Here is a 17,754-nt window from a genome sequence, read left to right on the forward strand (position 1 = left end):
CTCCGATGCCGTGCATGCAGGGAACTCTTCTCTACTATTATCCCAGGACAGCAGCTCCCACCTCCCTGTGCAAGGACCCCGATCCTTCCCCCAGGTTCCTCTTGCCTTTGGGGACAGGGAAAATGTGACTCTGGCAAACACCAGTGCTACTGCTCGGACTGGAACTCATAAGCACTCCATTAGCAAAGGTTTCAGGAAAACTTCCACAATACAGACATGACGGGGTCACGAAGCTGTAGGAGCTAAAGCGGAAATTATTAGCTATACAAGGGGAGAGATTTGAGATCCTAAATGTCTGTTGTCAGTTTTGACACTGTAAGGGGTCCAAACCATCCGCATAGGTTTGACAGACGTGACACAGAGCGTACGGAGACCTGCAATCTCTGCAGTGACAGCTGGGAGCCAGCACATCTGTAATGGCACCAGACCCCCATCTTCAGGCAATGGAAATGCTCAAGTGTTCGGTCTCCCACCAGACGGAAAGAGTTGGAGCACGAGAGTCCTCTCTACAAATCTGTCAGACTTTGGAAAGAAAAAACAGTAGAAATTAATTACATGACACTGTTTAAGTAGAAAGGATGATTCCTATGACGTGTTGTCCTTGGTTGTTCCCCTTCCTCTGACTCAATGCTGTTCTTAAAACCTCTCTGAGCAGGATTGAGTTAGTTCGGGTTGTGTTGGTGGCACCAGTAACCACGGACCAGCACACAGCCCTTGGGATCCCAGGCACCCATGTCCAAAAGAGGAATCCCTCGGTACTTAGAGGACTAAGTTTTCCCCAGAAAGCTCAAACATCTCCTGTAAGGATTTGAATCTCATTGCTTCGCTGGTGGTGAAACATTAGTTTCCCTGCTCAGAAAACAGGACATTTTCATCCCTCTTTTTCGCAGGTGAGCCGAGAACCTCCATCCACCCTCTGAGGGAGGACGGCTGCCCCCTTCTCCAACAAAAGGCTGCGGTTTATTTCCAAATTATTACTATCTTCAAAGGGTCACAGTTTTTAGCACTGGTGCTAAACCTGGCTTGTTCTCTGGCTCTGAGGTTACAGTTCCTTGTTCCTGCATCTCCTTTGCATAGGTGTTAAATACCATTAGCTATTTTGAGTGTCACAAAGAATCTCCTCCATCGGAAAGCAGGGAGGGGGAGAAGAGAGGTACAGGTGAGGCAGTATGGAATTAAGACTGACGGCTACTGCTCTCGAGTGGAAGGAACCTCCTGACAGCCTCACATCATTACTGCAAATCACAATATTTATAGAGATGCCACCAGGAATTCTGCTTTGCTTCCAGAAGACACAAAGTAAAATGTCACCTCCTTCAAACCATTCAGTCTATTCTGCATTATAATTAAAAACAATTTCTGTTCTCAATAGGTTTTTTGATTCGGGTAACTCATTACCCCCAAGAGCCATTTTTGAGACTAAATTGTGAATGCAAATTAATGCCAGCTTTGACAATAATGCTTCTTTGTTCCCCCTTTCCACCTCTTTTGCTAACTTGCAGTTTTTGGAAATTTTCTTGCCTTTACTATCAAGCAGGTGTCCAGAGCAGCTTTGCCAGGGGACAAAGCAGGTTTTGTGCTCCTTTTCTTCCTAGATGCTCTTTGGTGCTCCCTCGCTGCAACCCTGGCGTGCCAGGCAATCCCAGTGCTGGAGAAGACTTTGCTCTGACTCCATCTGCCCCTGACATGGTTTGCTCTCTAACTGGCCACCTTTGTATTTTATCATGTCATTATATTATCATTGTTTTGCACACACTTCTTTGTAACTCCCGGCTGTAGATCCAGTCTGATGCTGCCTCAAAGCAGGCACAGCCGAAGGACGCCTGCTATTGCTCACAAAGAACAGAGCAGTAAATACAAGAACGGAAAAGCTTTGCTTCTGTCCCTTGCTTAGACAACATGTGACCACAGCACGGAGTGACACACGTTTTTGGATTTGGTTTAAAAGGGCAGGAGTGTGTGCACAGCGATGCTGCATTGATCGGACACAGCTTACCCACATGCTCACATCAAAAAGAGAGTAAGAGTCCTCTGTGTTTCCCATCAAACACACACAAAAGGCCAAACAGGTAAAACTGACCAAGTAATTATTGTTAAAAACTGGAAGCAAGCCAGCAGTCTTGCCCCCAGGGGATGTCTGAAATGCACAGCCAGTTGCTGCTGCTGGTCCCTGCTGGTCACAACAAAAAAGGCAAAGTTGTTATTTATTGCCCTTTATTCCTGTAGCATTTGATGTCTTTAATGCAGTCTGCACACAGGAGTGTGATGAAGTGCTCTTACTTCCATTTCACATGCGAGGAAAAGAGAGACACAGCCTCACATTCTCAAAAGGTACTTGAGCACCTAATGCCCTTGGAAATCAGTTGTAGTGGAGCTCTGAAATACCTGGGAAAAACCACATACACCTCAGGGGCTCGTCCAGATTGCCTAATACTGTGAGCTGGACGCTGACACCTCATTGAAAGCCCTGAGGTGGGACAAATGAATAACCTTGGCACGCAGGGAGATGGATTAGAGACCCCTTCTCCATGGCGCATATTCAGCGAGGGTCCCAGGGATTATTCCTGTTTTACAACAAGTGGAAATTTTTTGAGGATCCTCTGCCTCCTGCGTGAGCATCCTAGTTCTGCTCCTGACTTCTCCATGATCTTCAGCAAATTATTCTTAATCTTTCTGTGTCCCCATCTGGAAAAGTTGGCTACTGGTGCTAGCCTCAGATTTGACGGATTAACATGTTACTAACACCAATTGTTCAACAAGTGCTGAGTATCTCTCACTAATCAGCAGAAACTTAGTAATTCTCATTATGAGTGCTTCTCATGTCCTTTCTGATAAAGCTCACTGGAAGATACAATAGTTCTCCCGAATAGAGGCACAGTCCCTTGGAAAATCGGCAGGAAAACACAATCAGCCTATTTCTTTGCAAAAAATAATTGCATATCATTATGGGAATTTGCCCCACATTAGATTTCCAGAGGAATTTTCCACTCGCTCAACTTCTTAATATTAGAGCTTTTTCCCCACAGAGAAACTGCCTTTTAAACCCACATTTTCTGGGTAATTGGACTGGAAAATCCCCTTGTGATGGTACTTGCAGGATGCAGACTGGGATGCAGGGGGTGACATTCACCATACAGAGAGCTCCCACCCATAGAGACCTGGATGTATTGTCTTCAAATTAATGCAAGTTTCTGCTCCCTCTCTGTGCCCCTTTTCCCAAGAGGTGTGTGTGTGGGAGGGGTGGTTCTTTCTTTTTCTTACCCTTTTTCTTTTTTAACCTGGCTGATATTTGGACTTGGAGCTACTTGGAGCTGATGTCATCTCTTGCTGTGTATATTCATGACAACCACCATCCTTGCTGACACATCAGTCACCTTTGGAGCTAAAACAATGAACCACAACATCAGGCTCCCACCCGCTACCTATGAAGGCACCAGGACAAACAATTCCAAAGCCAAGAGGGCACTTTTCAGTACTAGGGATGGAGCTTTAAATTTGATACTAAAGAAGAACAAAAAAATAAAATAAAATAATCAGCACAAAACAACCTCACACATTTCTTTTTGAACTTCTGGTGCAAAAATAAACTGAAAATTGTATTTTTGGTAAAACAAAGTGTTCATTTGGAGGAATACTGTAATTATTTACCTCCTTAAAAACAAAACAAAATACTTCAAAAGTTATTTATAGAAAAAGCCTGTGCTTCACTTCTATTACTTAGTTTCCTTTAAATTCCTCATGCAAATTCACCTGCCCAATTCAGACATCATTTTGAGTCCATCCACAGGCAAGACATTCCTTCTTTTTGTGTGTAACTTACTGAAAACATGTTTTGATTTGGAGTCTAAGTCCTTGTGCAAGCAGTAAGCCCATGTCTCAAAGAAAGAACCACCAAAACCTCTGATGCCTTGAGACCAAAATCTAACAAGTCTCCAGACCACGTCACATATCAGGATGTGTCAGAAACAGCTTCCTGAAAGAAAAATCACTCAATTTAACCAAACCATTTGTAAACTCATATAGTTGGCATGAACAAAGACTCCAGGGAGTCTCCTGAATTATAACAAAGAATTATAACAAATTATAACAAAGATCTCTTGCACTTCAATGAAAGAAAGGTCAAAAGAATGTGGTCCGAGGCATCTTTTGGAATAAGCTGCGACTCCCCACAATGTACAGTGAGGGACTGGCTGGGTTTGGTGAATACAGTGGTTTGGTGTGACAGCTGCAGCTTTGGCCTATAGAGCTGCAGCCTGGGGTAGCTCGGCCCTTCCTTGCTCTCCCTTCTGCGTATATACTCTCTCCTATCCCATACGACATATGTAATTGTTCCCCTTATTCTTCTTGACCCTTACCGTGCCACCTCCAAACCTGTACCGTTCACATTCCCAGTACATCCCCCCCCTTACAGAGTTCCCCTCTCAAAACAGAAGGACCCAGCAGGTCACGGAGCAGTCCGGAGGGTCTGTCCTCTGCTGCACATCGAATCCCATCATTTCCTTCCCAGAGGGCAGATGCTCCTGCCTCAGACAACACAACTAAGAGAGAATTCCCTTCAGGTGTGTTCCTACCGACTGAGCAACCCACGCACTCACCCGAGCCCCTCGGTGAACGTGACAGAGAAGTGGGATGGCTGGATGGGACAGGAGGAGATGGCGGCACAGGGACGTGCCCGGTCCTGCTGCCTCCAGGCTGTGCAGGGTCCCCAAAACGCAGCCCATTCCCAAATCGCCCCCCTGTGCCTGCGGGGGCTATTTTCAGTCACAGGCTCACTGCAGCAGCAGGATTCTGCTTGCAACCCAACGTACAGAAATGTTAATAGGGTGTCTGAAGAGACATTTTAGTTGTGAGCTGCATGTTGTCTTTCTCAGTTGAAAGCACACCAGTGCACCCATAAAAGTAATAAAATCTCAGGAGCAGAAGGAGCGCTGCTAGAGGATTGGTTAGAGCCGGGCAGATTCCTGCTGTATTTTCTCAGGAAAAATCCCCAGGATGACTGTGCAAGAACTACTGAGCCGGCTCTGGGCTCAGCCCAGCTCTCACCGAGGGTCTCCCGGGTCCCCTCCGCTCTCGCAAGCGCTTCTTTAAGACCAGGGAAGCTGCGTCCCGCCGTGTTATTAGATCCACCATCTTAACCATACGTCCATTCTGTTCAAAGCACAGCTTTGGGAACCCAAGGTCTGCATTCAGTTCTGGTCCTGAAACAATCTTTCTAGACAACCTTGGGTAGGGGATTAAGTATTGGTCAACTCCAATTCCCCTCCTGCAAAGTGGGGAGCGCTGTTCTGTCCAGGCTGTCAGCTCAGCGACCCGGAGACTGGACAGATGTGCACACGCTGCGTAAATAAAGAGCGTGACCCTCTAAACATCACTGCCATACAGCGGAACATTATTCTTTGGGGGCACCAAACGGATGTTATAGTCCATCCAAGCACTGCCCAACCTAAACATTTTGTATACTTGCCTGTAGAGTCACAATTTCTGTGGTATCTTTTACAGCCTACATAAAAGCAAGCAGAAGGAACATCCTGCCTTGCTAATATATCCAAGCAAACCCATTAAGTTATCCCTTGCTGCAATCTAAAGCCACGAGAACAGGCTGACAGGCCGGCGCTGCCGTTTTCTCTGACGTCCAGATCTCCTGTGCCACGCTTTCCCCTGCGAGACCTATTGCAAGAACAAGAGCATTAGTTCTGGTCACCTAGCAATGGAACTGGGTCTCTGGGGAGCGTGCAGCCTGCCTGTCATGTGGAGCTCTAGCCTGGGGGATCTGCTAATCCACCCATGCGGATCAGTCGAGTGGAAGAGAAGCTCGCACGTGGGGAATGGGAGGTGGTTTAGCTCCAGAGGTTGTGCCTTTTGACCCTGACTGAATCTACATGCGCAAAAACCCAGATACCAGCCAGGAAAGCTCAGAACTGTACCGCGGGATGAATAGGGGAGGATAAAAATGGCAGCATTTGTCCACAGCAAAAGTGTCAGGCTCCATCAGGCGAGATTTAGTTCCACAAGAACATTAAATAACACACTTGCTTATGCCATCTATCGTCATGCTGCCATACCCAGCAAACTTTATTTCTGTGAGAAACCATGAGGTGCCTCTAATGCTATTTTGAACTGGCAATGCCTGTTTCAGACAAGACAGATGGGGCACGAGGAGCCCTCAGAATGAGCTGGGAAAGCTGCAGGAACCTGTCCCTAGACAGACTCGCAGCTGCAGAAACTCAGACTGAGTACAACGGAGTTACTCCGGTTTACATCACCGGAGAATCTGAATCAGACCCTCAGCTCATAACATTTAGATGGGATCTTACAACAGGCACACAAACAGCTGAAGTCACTAAAACTTCAAAACAAACAACCCCTATCCCATGGTAGTGAAACTATTTACGTCCTCCAGCATTTGGGGTGGCTCAGGAGCATTGGTGGGGAACCAAAGCCCATAAGTCTAGACAAGGTGAATGAATCTACAGCTTGTCAAGCTGGTAAGGAAAAAAGGCGTATTTGTTTTCTGAATGAATAAAGTTCAGTTTAACCTTTGTTCCACTAGGCTGCAATTCTGCAGAGTGTGGCGAATTCTTGCAATGGGAGCAGAGGGTATCCAGCAGGCCCCAAAGCTGTATTTTGGCGTGAATTAACAAAAACTCAGTGTTCTGTGCAAACCTCATCTGACTGTAAGCTGAGCTTCTTAATTGAGAAGCCACTTTTTTCCTGATTTAGAGAACCTTTAGAATTCAGCTCTCGAGCCTTCATTCTGAACAAGAATTTGCCCCAGTTCCATTATAAATCTCCTCCCGGTGCCACACTGTCTCTGCACTAAACCCGGGGGCTGTGGTGATAAGGGGCTCCCAGGGAGTGGGACAGCCATAGAAAATTCAGGTTTCAACACTACCAACACTCAAGGTTTCTCTCAGGTTTCCTCCCACGTGAAGCTCTAAATCTTCCTGGTTCTTCTTTTTTACTAACTTTGCACATCTAAATCACGCAAGTTTTCCCACCCCCAGCTTCTCCTTCCTCCGTGTCCTGGGCACTGGAAGCACAAACATTCATAACCTCCAATTAAGAATCTGTTCACTGAGCTCTCTTGGAGATATTTATTTTGCCCTAGTTGTACCTGGCTCCTAAGTGCTAGCATGACGCCACATCCCTGAAAACAGCTCCTGGACCAAGCCACGCATCTTTCAGAGCAGCAACAATAAATAATAAAGTTATCTCAGTATTCTACAGGATCCAAATGCATTTTAGGTGTTCCTATTGCTAGCAAACAAACTCCTTAGTTTGATCACTCTTTTGGGTTTTGTGGGAAAAAGGCTGGTAAGGGAGACACATCCCCTGCTGCTGAACACCCTACGTGGATTTGTTCCTTCTCTTCCAACTCGTCCCAGCCCTGCACTAGAAAAGCAGCCTGGGGTGAAACCAGGAGAGCAGAACACTAGGAAAAGAGATTCAGGGACAAGGAGCTACTGTCCTTCTTCCCCACAGGTGAGAGAAAGATTTCCACTATGTCTGAGCAAGGGCTAGAAGCAAGGACTGGTCTCAGGCCATGTACTGGAAGGACTGGAGGGAAATGGTTATGGAAGCAGGAAGGTTTGTGTGCTTAAAAAGTTGTGAAACTCATTACTTTTGTTAAAGTGCTCTCTGAGTGGCATTGCTGTGCATTATGCTCCATAAAGAATCAGATGCTCTTCTGTTGTGTTTCACGCTGGCTATTAGGAGACATATTCCAGGCTGCCAATTCGTTGTACGAAGCTATTTTAGTTTTCTTCAGAGGAAACCAATGCCTTTTCAACAAATAAAGAAAAAAGAATAAAAGAGCTGTTTTCTTTCTGCCATTGTTGCTAGCAATGATGACTTCTAGCTCTCCAACGAGGCTGCTCCAGGCTGGATCCTCAGATGCTGTACACAGGATCAGGTCGTTGCCTTCAAAGCCTCGCCAGCGTACGCCAGCCTGGGGTTTGGCCCCGTGTATTCAAGCCCACTTCAGCTCTCTCCACATCCTCATTTGCTATTAACTCTGCCGAGCTGTGGCCCATATCACTGTTTGCTCCGATTTTTCTTGATGTTTCATTTCTCTGACCTTCTTTGGAAGGGATGATAACAGCTCGCCTCCTTCAAAGTCAATAGTTTCCTCCACATCAAAGTAAGCAGCAAGGTCAAGATCCAGCTGCTACTAACTGATAGCTTTAAAACAATAGCTTTTGGTGGAGACCAAACTAATCTGCTCTGAGCTCTTCTTCAGGGATAGGTGGGAGGAGCAGGTTGAGAACGGGGCTTTAGACGTTCCACTCAAAGCAGGCAGGCTGCTTGGTGACAAACTGGGACAAACAGGAGAGCGCTGACAAAAGCGATTGTGGGGCTGATCACAGAGAGCACACAGGCAACCTGCTGTTTCCCACAGGAACTGAGCCAATACAAACATTTCTTCAGAGACTAAATGCTTCACTTTTGCTAGGAAAAAAAAAAATCCTTAAAAAAAAAATCTACATATGACACAGCCATTGTCACAATGCTAGATTTTGTTACTTGGATAAGGCTGCAAAAAGATGCAACTTGAGAAAGTCTGGGAGACCATAAAGTGGTGAGTACAGAGTCCTAGAAACTGCTGGTTTCCAACACAGTCACGATATAGGTGGGCAACATGGATTAAATCACATCTAAGCATATGATTTGGCCAAGTTACACTCTGAGGGATTTAATCAGTTCATGATACTTTAAAGCAAGTATATAAAAACAAACAGACAAAAAACCAACAAACACACCAGGAAAAGAGAAATACCTGGACCAGGAGAAGAGCTCACTGTCTCAAACCAGTTTATCCAGCAGGCAATGCAGCATGGAACCAGTAAGGGCTCCTCAGGAAGCATTCACACACAAACTAGGGAAGCTGCTGGGGAGCGCACACAATCTGTTGGGCTGCTCATTAGCACACGGCTGCTCCCCATCAAATCTCTTCCTCCAATACCCTCCCAGCAGCTGCAACTCACGTGGGGTTGCAGAATCCTGCCCCTTCCCCACCGGTGCTTTCTGGTATCTGCTCAGGTGCAGACCTGGCTCCTGTTCCTTGCAACCTGGGAACAAGCCCAAACACTTCCATGGGGTGTCTGTGGAGAATAATGCAAAAGGGATTTTTGGCCCCCACCATGGAGAGGTGACCAGTATGTGTTTCATCAAGTCCCTGTCTTGAGGGTTTTTTCACTGGTCCACAGTCCCAACTTGAAGCATTGCCTCCTGAGCTGCTGTTGAAAGCCAGCTGTCTACCATTTATATTGTTAATTCATTAGAACCAGTTCTTTATCCTCTCAGGAAATCACGGCAGTCCTGCTTACTGGCAGACAATAACATTCAAGGGCTTGCTGCTGCAATCGCTGACAATATCAATTATTTAGTTTTCTGCCAATTCCTATTAGACTTTTCAGGCTAGAGAATTTACACTGCGTTATTGAATTAAAAAACAGCTAAAAGCTTTAGGGAATCCAAACTAATTAGCTGGCATTTGTAAACCCCTTTGTTCATGGTAATTTGTTTACAAGAGTAGCTCAACCTTTTAATTATGGGCACACTCACAGGCCACATACTGTACCATTACAGGCAGGTTTTTTTGTTCGGTGCACGAAGGGCAAATACGGGGAAGCTAATTTTGCTTTAATGAGCCGTAATGACCCCGCTTGGCACTGGATGACCTTAAAATATAAGTGTGTCTATAATTATAACTAAGAAAAAATAACAGTCCAGATGGTTTGAGTGGGCCAGAAGTCACCAGCATCCAATTGTGTCAGCAACACGACTCCCCAGCCCTGACTCTCGCTCACTCTTCAGCCTCTTGTAGAGATCTCAAGACAGCTCTTCGCTCTCTTGCCTTTTCCCGTCTATTTGTTTTCTCTTTATGCTTTAGACTCCAAAGACGAATGGTTTAGTTATTACGGAACAGCTGCACTTGCAATGACGACGCTGTCTTGCCAGTTTGCACTTGTCTATTTGCAGCAGGCCGTCCGTCCTCTCTATCTGTGCTGTAACGTATCATTGCAACCCGCGATGCTGCCCCGCAACCTCTGCCGTGGCCGTACCATCAACATTTTACAGGTCCTTTCCCCTCAGCATGAGAGCAAGGTCTTAGTTTTGGAAGAAACGCTGTGGTTCTGATTTATAGAGGATTTTTGGTCCATTAAGTAAGAGGCTGTAGCAAATGTTTGGCTTTCTCTCTCGATCGCTTTACCAGACAGAGCTATCGGGCAGAACTGCCCATGGGAACAGGGCAGGAGTGTTTGGGCTGAGATCCCAGGAGTAGGAGGTTTCCTGCCTGCAGTCTGGGACCATCTCTCCTTATGCATCAATGCATGGACATGTAAATAAAGAAACCAGCCATAGAATGTTTCCCAGCTGCGTCTGGTTTCTTCAGGGAAAAGCTGATGTGCAAGGCTCCTGAGCAGACCTACTCAAAATCAACTGAAAATCTTGACATTGAATAGAAATTCTGAATATGTTAGTTTCTGGGGTAAGACATGACAAAAGAACAGAAGGAAAACAAAGCAAGATGTCTCTCAATGGAGGAATATGCAGGAGATTACAGGAAAACTTGAAAAGAGAAGGCTGCAATAAAGTTCCTGATTTATTTTTAATGGTTCCAAGAAACTTATTCAGATAAAATCTATGTCTGCATGCTCCAGCCCTTCATCAGACCCTGAACACCGGCTCAGGGCGCAGTGCACGGGCACCCTGGGGACAACACGGGCTGACCAGAGGACAGATGGAACCACAGTTCTCCTCCAGTTTCTGGCACTCATTTGCTGACCAGGTTACTTTTCCCCTCTATTATTCTGTTTTCCAACCTGGAAACCGCTCCCAGTTCATCTTCTATCCTGTCTTTTCAGTCTCTGCGTGTCATCTGACAACATCACATTTTGCTCTGCTTTAACGGCAGCTGAACATTGTGTTTCAGTAGAGTGGTTGATTTAATCTCTTCAGGAATTTTGTTATCAGGCTCAAATAGCATCCATAAAAATGGAGATGGGCACAACTGTCCCTCAAACATCCGGGTCTTCCAGACCACATTTAGTTAAAATATCATTAACTGTGCAGCATGTTTGACAAGAATGTATGACAGCACTAGCCATATGGAAAGCATAAATATTAAATATTGTATATTGCAGCCATTTGCAAGAAACTGCATTAATCCCTTGAAGGTTAATGAGAATTATTCATGTGCATCTGAGGGAGAGAAGTACTTCACTTCAGAAATTGAACAGCTTGACATGCCTGATTTTTCACTTACCAATAAATACAAAAATGGAAAATGGATGGACATCTCAGCATTGTGTCTGAATGACAGGTTCACTGAACAACTCAGGTTTGTTTTTTCAAATCAATATTTTACATCATTAATATTTTCAGTTCCAGGAATCAGTGAAACAATAAATTTTACCCGATCATAGATGCTTTGCCACTGTGTAGATATTCTTGCAAGTGGGGAAACAGATGTCAAGGAGTCAAGACAAACCGGGTTTATTAATTCCTGAGAGTAAAAAGGAGGAATCAACACCTGTGTAGGGCCTGGTTTGGGACCACATGTAAGAGGGAAAAGATCTACAGCCGACATCATGGAGACGGCCCCGTTCACACTGTTGAAGCATCTCACCAGAAAACAAGGACAGATTTCTGAAAAGAGTTTAAGTGACTAATAAACGTGATTTCTTGCAGTACTCACTACTAAAATGATTTCAAATGTTTTTGAAACAGCTTTGTTATGGCCTGTTTGTGAAGGAACCACCTGCATCAGCACAGCTATTAAAAAACTGAAATGATAAAATTTCTGTGTGTCTGATGAAAAGAATTTGTTGTCAGTGAAATCCTCCTGCAGCTTTGCAAGGAGAAATTTATAGAGATGGCTAAAATTTCTGCATAGTCTTCTTTTAATTAAGGTGTGGGGGTTTTTTAAAATTCCTTGATAATGAAAATGCTCTCCCTTCCTTTTTCTTCCACCTTCTACTTTTTTCATAATACAGTCAACATATTTATGCCGCACATTTTGGCAAATTCCAGCTATTATTACTGCGTGGCCCATGGTATCTAGAAGGAATGAGCTCCATGCTCACACCAGAGCCCGCTGCTCAGCATCTCCATCCTATGGAGAAGTGGAACATTCAGTTGTCTCAGCCAAGTGAAATTAAACTGCAAATAGAAACAGCACCTTCAGGTTTGCTGCCAGAAAGGATTTTCAGCTGATGCGAACGATGGGAGTTCCCAGAGCTCAAGGAAGCAGTGGGCTGGACTGATTTCCACAAGCAGAAGAATATGCTCCCTCCAGTGTTTAATGCACGTGCTCCAAGCTCACTCCTGCTCAGCCTGAATCAGGTAATAAAACAGATCATTGGAAAATACAGGGAACCGCCAAGGGCACCATCTCTGCAGAAGCACCTGGGGAAGTGATGCTTGTCCGTCCGAGGAGTGAGTCTGGGCCAAGAGAGCTACAGTTGGCCTGAAATCAGGCTCTGTCTTCATCACTGGCAGCGTTGGAGCCAGGAGAACGTATGAAGTGAAGGCAAATAAGGCTGAAGGTTGTCTGAAGGGCTGAGAAAAGGGGCCGATGGTCAGAGAGCACCAGGGACGCCCTAGAAATAGGGTCAGGGGAGAAAGGGAGGCCGAGCTGACGGAGCAAGCCCGTCGCTGTGTCTCTGCACAAAGAGAACTGGCAGATGGGTCGGTGCATCGCATCACACGGGTTTTCCCTTCTCAGATGTCTTGAATTCCAGTCCTGGCGCTTCAGAAGTGGTTTGTGTGAAACAAGTTTAGAGTGCCAGCAGACAGACATCCCCCTGCAGCACAGCGCGAGTGCTGGGAAGCTCATGGGAGGAACACTGTGCTACCGGGAGCATCCTGCCCTATTTTCTGCACCAGATCAGCCCCGTGCTGGCGCGCAGTGAGGCGTGTAGGCCAGGAGCGATCGCACTTACAGCCAGCGACGGGTCCCAGGGAAATCGTACTGAACCATGCACGGATCCGCATGCAAATTCAATCTTACGGTTATCATTAGCTGGACTTCCGAGGAGTTAATGCATTTGATTCCTCTTGCTCTGTGCCCAAGGTCAGGAAAACAGCTGAGTGAGAGTGTTTTGTATTAGGGGGGCATTTCTAAATAGCTTCTAAAGGGTTAGTTAAAGGATATCTGGATAAGTTGTTAATCAATTTGTATGGATTATTATGAGCCCAGCAGACGCATAGGTTGCTTATGAATGCCTTACATTATCAACTACTGATATGCATATAACCACCTGATATAAAATGTATTAATCACCTCTGCAACAGCTCTTATTGAGGTTTTATAAAAACATCACTAATGTGAAGCTCCTTACAAAGCCACTTAATCCATGAGACCAGGACACTCTGACCCCAAAACATGCTGCTCAGAAGAAATCAGGCGAGAGGTCTCTCTCCTGTCCGAAGGGTAGTTTCTCTTTGAAGAGTCTCATTGCCCAGAAATCTGGCAGCCTGTGAACTCCAGCAGAAGAGTTTTACTTTGTTTTCATTGTCAGACACAGCACACAATCGCTGTTAGACAGTACGAAAGAAAACACAGCTGGTGATTCTGGACTATGTTATATTTTTATTCTGAGTCATTTACCACCTCCTTTAAATAATCCCAGAAGCCTCCACAGGGATTTACTTCTACGGCGTTGGATTGCTCAGGAGTGTGCCTGTCTCTGAAACGCTCCTGCATTTCAATTTTTATTCTGGCCTGCCTCCACCGCAGCAGAGGATGTGCTCAAAGTCACTCCGAGGAATATTTTAAGGCACTGAGGATGATCCACAACTGATATAAAGCAGAGAAGACCTGGTGGTTTCAATGAAGCCCTGCACAGTCTCACCAACGGTGGGTCTTCGGCTTGCAAAGCTGCGCTGATACGGCTTTCCCAACAAACACTAAGCACAGCTTAGGCTGGGCAGGAGATGGCCCATTTCCAAGCCGCGCCGTGGCTTAGTCCTGTTTTGGACTCCAGCCACATCACAGCTAAAATATAAATCAATGTTACCAATTGATACTGTGTGTTTGACAGCACTGAGTGAAAATTTTAAATGCGTGTCTTCTAAATGTTCACTTGCTCAAATCTATACAGTAGCTAAGTGCTGTTATCCTATGAGTAAAGGAAAACGGTGCATTGAATACTGAAGACCTTATTTTTTTAAATTGGGTGTGAGACTGTATATACAGTAACTGAAATTTTGTCAGAATATGTCCTTGCATCTGCCAGCTACCAGCACTGCCGTGTGCAGCAGGTCTCCCCTGTTTTATCTGCCTGCATTCAGCAGCCAAGTTCTCCCTGTACTTGATGGAAAAATGTCATCCATGCAGAGAGCCACGAGGTGCTGAAGTTAGAAAGGGGAAGATCCCAGTTTTTTTCTTTGTGCAACTGTGGATGCTTTGGGATATCAAGGCTCTTAACCAGATTTACTTAAAGGACATCAGCACACAAGTGTAAAGGTATTTCATGTGAGACGCACCAGATCTCTCTGCATCCTGCTTTACCCTATGTTTTGGTGCTTCACGAAGCCAGAAGAAGATATTTGCTTTGCCTAAAATTCCTCTGGAAACTCACAGATAGGAAGAAAACCAATAAGGAATGAAAGTAAAGCAAATCCATCCCCTTCCTCTGCTTTGCTGCACAATATTTGCTTGACAGATTCACAAGGTGAACCTACCGTGAGCTCCAAGACCAGAGCCGACTTCAGGAGTACGTGAATTTTCCCCAGCTGTTTAATATCTCTGGTGAGAAGAACCTGCTCAGGAAAACAGATTCATCCTCTCAGATCTGTTGTGTCCTTTTTGGCAGAAAGGGAGTGAACAAAATCATCGTGTCGTTCACTCCCTCGATGGCTTTTGGCAGGGCTGCCCAGCTGTGACTGTGATGCATCCTTCATAGACTGAGGATTTTGTTGTCTCATAGTCATTCGGCCTCAAAATTAACCATTAGAGATACCAATCGGTTGTGAGTTTTTAAGCAGGTTCATCCTCTAAGCCATGAGAGAAATATCCCTTTCAGTTAATCGGAAGGCTGCACTTTCCATGGGAAGCAAGCAGCATCTCCCCTCAGTTCTTGTGTCTATGCCCCAAATGCCGTCCTCTAATTTTCCAGATGATTAAAGCCTTCATTCCACTTTGGGGAGAGCACAACTCCAAGAACCTGTGCAGTTAAAATTTAAGAAAGTGCGGCTCTTCTCTGGGAGACATTTTGTGTGCTGCCCACAATTAGAGCAATTGGTCCCTTTCCATAAGTAAAGCAACTCTTTATGGCAAATTAGCTGCTTCTTAATGAAGACTTGTTATTTGCAGTAAGTCAGCGCTTTTGGTGGGGAGATGTAATAAACTTTATTCTTCTTCCTCTCATTGTGATAAGTAAATTTAATTTTACTCATATTATTAATAATATTACGCATCTCTTTAACATGTAGAGTAGGCAATCTGAATCAGCTTATTCAGTACGAAAATGCTATATTCTGATATAATATTTGGGTAAATGGAAAACATTCAGTCTCTTGTAAATTGGTGTTAAGAAGGAGTGAAGATACACAGGGCAGGTGACGCTGACCCTCTGGAGGGGCCAGTAGCAGACCCCTCATTTCTAAGAATGTTGCTGACATTCCCCTTGCCTCCAAAAGGGAAACCAGTTAATAAAAAGTGCTGCTCTCCTGAGTTCACAAAGGTTCTTTTCCAGCACTTTTGTCCTGCGTCTGTCCAAGAAGTGGTCACCACAAAGCCCACATATCCACCTTCCCACAGCTTTGGTTGGAACGTGTTTCTTTTCCCAACAGACCGCTACAATACTAAACCACACTAAACGATGCATTTTCCGTTAAGCTGCAATGTTTGGTGCTTTTGCACATTGCAAAGCATTCAGCAAGGCATGGGGTTAAGCAAGAGAGGTGCAGAACATCACATACCCGTGCGGAGCTACCGTATCTCCACCTTTGCTCTGTCCAGAACGGCCACACGTGATACCTGCTACCCACCCACAGACTCCAGCGCAGTTTTATTCCTGGCAAGTGCTTTCTGGGCTATCACATCTTTATATCATCATTCGGTGCATTCCCCAGGCTGGCAGCCAAAATAAGGCTGAATATACGTTAATCGAAGGGAATATGCACCTCATGCAAAAGGTGAATCAGGGAGATAAATTCAAAAGCTTTCTGTGCCATTGCTATAGGAAAGTGCCACAGAGTTTAATCGGGTCTATAGAGAACTTAAAGAGATACAGAAATTACTGTAAAATAGACTGTCTCCTATAGAGAATGAAACCTTTTCTGTGGATGCCCTCCACCCTGGCTATCTAAAAGTTCTGCATGACTCTTACAAAGGAGCAATTTTATACCCATTTCTACAATGGTTTAGTAATATAATAGCTTGATTGTTGGAAATTCTCCTTTTATGGAACAGCAATATTTACAGAGCCTAAAAAAATAATTTTCTCCCTCCCATGCTGACCTAACTATCTCCTGGAGTTTCAGAAATAACCAAAGGCTTTTCAGTCACTTTATATATATGAATAATGGAGACTCTGAATGTATCATTTCTTCCCTCTTCAGAGAGCCTTTTCAACATAATACCCTTCATTTCTTTTGGACATACTCTTTTCTCTAAATGTTACTGACACACAGATGTTGTTCTCGGTACCTCCCTGCTCCTAGTCATGCCTTACTGGCTCATCTGGCCCAAACATGATAAATCAATTTCCATCCAATTAGGCTACGCCTGAAGAATTAATTTGCTACACTTTAGACTGTAGTATTTTGTATGTTCCTAAACGCGATTAGAAAACTTTAATTTAATCTTACATGCCCAATATGATCGGCTGGTACACAAGACAATCCAGTTGCGGCTTGTACAGCATGCGATCACAGTTGTACTTGATTAAAATTGTTTTTGCAAGAGTGTCTCGATGTCATGCATAACTCGATTTGCTTTGGGTCTTACACCTGCAAGCACATACACACATCAGAAACTTTCTCAGTGTGAGCAGTTCATCAGACCCTGAGGATTTATGAGCAGAAATAGGCAGGTCCAGGGCTTGCTGGCCCAAAACATTAATTTTCCCCTGAAATAGTGTTTCTGTGATCAGAGGCACATAGGTTAGACAGCAAAGATACACAGAGGACAGGATATTTAAGGTGCTGCAAATGCTGAACCAAATCTGGCCCCAGGCACCCAGACAGTATTAGAACTGGACCTAACTTCAGATCTAGCAGTCTCCTAAAAGACTTGGGAGGATATTTCACTCCTGGAAAATATTTTGCCAAAAGAGCCATTTTTTGAAACATTTCAACAACACAGCAGCTGGTTAGCTCAGCCAAAAATGACTGGATCAAAAAACCACTGTTTCTTATTTTCAGAAGTAGACTACCATGTGAAGGTTGACTGTAACCAGACACGACAGAATTCTAATGCCTTCAGTTTTACCCGCTCACTTCTGAGAAGCGTTCAGATTTGAAATCATGGTGAGTTAACATGAGTTAAAGGCACATGCTCTCACCTCTCGATATATAACTAACGGATTGTTCCCCGGATAATACCAGGTCTTGTCAGAAATATATAACACAGACACTGTGATTTTTCACAGCATGTAGTTCTCGCTATGTCACTAGGTAAGAGAATTTCAGAGAGGTGGGAAAAAAGCAGAAGATAAAACATGGAATTATTTTGTGCCATGCCAAAGATGGTGCCTGTAAGCTTGCTTCTGATTTATTTTCTCTGTTTTGTTAAGAACAGAA

Source organism: Caloenas nicobarica, chromosome 17, assembly GCF_036013445.1.
Source record: "Caloenas nicobarica isolate bCalNic1 chromosome 17, bCalNic1.hap1, whole genome shotgun sequence".
Taxonomy (NCBI): Eukaryota; Metazoa; Chordata; class Aves; order Columbiformes; family Columbidae; genus Caloenas; species Caloenas nicobarica.